This window comes from Nanorana parkeri, unplaced genomic scaffold (assembly GCF_000935625.1).
Source record: "Nanorana parkeri isolate BGI_ZX_2015 unplaced genomic scaffold, ASM93562v1 scaffold1026, whole genome shotgun sequence".
NCBI classification, from domain to species: Eukaryota; Metazoa; Chordata; class Amphibia; order Anura; family Dicroglossidae; genus Nanorana; species Nanorana parkeri.
Window position 1 is genome coordinate 368,603 of NW_017307294.1, and position 3,594 is coordinate 372,196.

The 3,594-nt window shown below is 35.1% G+C and overlaps 1 protein-coding gene across 10 annotated transcripts in view; it reads right to left on the reverse strand.

Moving 5' to 3' along the window:
• Nucleotides 1–3,594, reverse strand: part of GRIN1 (glutamate ionotropic receptor NMDA type subunit 1) — a 69,934-nt gene that overhangs the window by 51,626 nt on the left and 14,714 nt on the right. The gene's annotated exons all lie outside the window — the stretch shown is intronic.

Here is a 3,594-nt window from a genome sequence, read left to right on the forward strand (position 1 = left end):
AGTAATAGCAATCTAGAAATTGAAATGTTCATGCATATATTTAATGGGAAAAATAAAATATATTTATATCTACAGTTTAATTATATGTTAACATGTTACCAATGTCATTATACGGTCTTTTGCCCAATTTCTTAATTTTTCTATCATTTGTATAAAAGCATTTTTTTCCCAGTGAAACTGCCACTGCCTAGTGTGCAATCTAATACAAAAGCTTAGATTAAGTAGCTGTTTACTGCTTCTGGGTTGGTATTTGCTTGCAGAGAGGAAGCAGGCTTGCCCCTTATTTAGCTCTACCCATCTATTTATTTGGATCTCCTGCTGATCAGGTCTATTTACCACCCAGGGTGTTCCACATGACATTACGTCTGCTTGGTGAAGAGCTACATAGCCTCACCTACTGACTGCAAATGGCAAATATGAAATATTCTTTGTATGTTCAGCATCTCACATTTATCTGGCTAAAAGAAATGTTAATATATCTAAAGCTTTTATTTTTAATCCTAAACATAATATATATCATGTTATTTGTGACTTGACTAATAGTTCCGCACATCATTTATACCTTTAACTAGGAATTAGTAAAGGGAGCCTCTGTATTTTTATACAACTTTCAACTTTGACAGTTATTTCATATCAACTACATATTTAGCAATCATAGTCTTGTTTTAGACATAGCTTGTGCGCTAAGATATGAAAACAAATGAACTTTTAATATATTTTCTGATTAATGAGTAATGGCAAACATAATACTCTAGCATAGGAATCTTATTTATAATAGGACTATTATAAGAGTCAGTAACAGTAATGTTTGTTTTTTATTATTCCAAAGTCCTTTGAGTTCACATATCTTATACAGTCTTTATTTTTCACTGTTTTATACCCCTATTCTGGAATATTTCATTTAGAAATCTCATACATTTTAAACTTTGCCCTGAAAGTCACAGTGATTGTACCAATGCACTATGGTAACCATTTTATTGTACATTTTGTTTCTGCCAATTTCTTGTAAAAAATATACTAGTTTTTCAGAATTTTTTGCTTATTCTGTACCTTTCCTGTTTTAGTTATATACTGGACACCATACAATGAAGAAGAAAAAACAAAAAAATAAAAATCTATTATAAAATAATTATAAAGAATTATTTGGTTACATGTAAGGTTGTAATAAAATGCATAACATAGGCAGCACGGTGGCATTTTTCCACTGTAGCCCTGCAGCTCTGGGATTTTGGGATCAACTTAAGACATGTAATTTGCATTTTCCCTTGTGATTGTGTGGATTTTCTTCAAGTACACAGGTTTCTTATGACATTGCAAAAAAAAAATACTTAATTGGTGTCTATGTAGAAGCAGCCACTTGCAAAAATAAAAAAATAAAAAACAGTTCTGAACTATTGGGGAGCCCCAGAAGTACCCCCAGTGGTGGACAGAAATGCTTCTTGGCACATAGAGACAATTTGAAGCCTTAGCTTGGCACTATACACTGTTCTGATGTAAATGTTTCTGTGTACTCTGTTAATAGCTACAGAATCTGTTGCTGATTCATGGCTAAATAAAAAAAAAACTAAAACATTTTAATATGTGTTTTACTATGTCTTCTCTTGAGATTTATACACAGCTTTACCTAACTCCCTAAGCTTCATGAATAATCATGTTGAGAGGTCTACATTTCCTACTACTTTAGTAAATGAATTCCTATGTGCCTTAGCAATGTTCAGGGCTGTCTTTGACACAGGGTAAAAGGGGCAGCTGCCCATGGCCCAGTCATTGTTGTTGGGCCCAAAGCAGCTGCCCCTTGAGTAGGTCCTGAACTGCAAAACTCCTACCACTGGCCCTGCATCTGATTTCAGCAGAGAGATGAATGATCGCAGAGCAGAGCAGATGACCCAGAGAGAAGAGCTTGTGGATTCCCTCCACCTACATTCTGTGTATATGTGTGTGCTGGCAGAGGGGGCTCTGCTATGACCTGGATGCCGATGTTCACTGGCCTTTGCACCTGAATGGGGGAGAGGGAGCCTGCCGGGTGAGGGGACTACAGCCTGAATCAGGGCAAAATGAACAGTGGGTGGGTGGGTGGATGGGGAGGCCCTCCATGTCTGTACTGGCTGCTGCATGTGTATATTAGGAAACACTGAACTCCAAGAGAGAGGGGTCACTACATGCTGCTTGTCTGTTTGTGATGGGGGTCACTACATGCTTTCCATGTGCATATGATGAGGGACACTACATGCTAGTCAATGGTAGCATAAGGCTGCAGAGACAGTCGACTGAGGGTGCCGGGGGGAAGAGGGGGTGAAAAATGCACCTTCACCTGTGTACACAATCCATTTTCTTTCCAGATGTTTTAAAAAATATTATCTTTTTCTTCATCTTAACTGTTCCATAATATGAAATATGAAAATTTGATTGCTGTTGGCAATTACTTGAATCAATATTATTTTCTCTAGTTGTCAAGAAATAGTTCCATCCAAATGTTTTATATATTTTTCCTGCTATGATACTGCTGATTTTACTACCTATTTTTTGTTACATATTTTTCTGCTTACAGAATAGTTTATTCAAAATTTATTACCATACAACGTAAAATAAACCTGTACCGGGAGAAAATGGAAGCTGCTGTTTCTGACCACTCCTTCTAAAAAAATACTAGGTGCCTGAACGTCATGGTAATCGAATGGCTTCAATATTTCCTAAGGCATGAATCTGGAACAGGTTTACAGATCATGAAAGTTAAACATTTTCTTACTTAAAGTACTGAAGCTGTAGGGCCAGCAGGACTGTCAAACAGCTAGCATTTTCAGAAGAGGAGCGCTTTCATATTTTTTGACAGGTTTCCTTTAAATGTTCTCTTTAAAACCCATGAGTCTAAAATGACTAATAAGAGTTATTAAATTAATTGTAAGCCAATGTTAAAGTTAGGTTCTTGTGCTTGTGTCAAAAGTAAGTTTTGCTTAATTTATCTATATATTGTATAACATCTAATGAAAGCATTTGCAGATATTGTAGGTTATTAAGAATATTATAAAATGGTCATATTATGTATCTGAACTAATATTTAGTTGATGTTTACTGTTCTAAAATAATTGTAAAATGTTGTATTGTTTATTTTTCTTTTCAAATATATTATTATATTATTCCAAACCTTTTCCAGATAAGCTCATTTAAAAGGCAAAGGACAGATCATTCAAGCCATAAGCAATATGCAAAAATCTTTTAAGTTAATTTAAATTAATTGAATTAATAATATGAACAACACTGATAATAAGAAAATGTAAAATTGGTAAATCCAACGTTCAGATAAATGTATTGACAAGGTAGAACACGTACAAAAACAGAGAAAGAAATTGAAAGAAAAAGAAAAATAAACTCTTAATTCGTACTTTAATGTAGGTCTTTACAAAAGTTGGAAGGATCAGCTCTGGTTCTTACAGTAAGAAATAGGTCAACTAAATCCTTCATACAATAGTCTGTGCAGCTATTAAAATTGAGTCAGGGTGATTGGCGGTTTACTGCCTGAAATATAATTTTGCTACAAGTTAAAAAGCCTGCACCCCCCCCCCCCCCCCCTTTCGTTTTTACCCATCCACGCCCCCC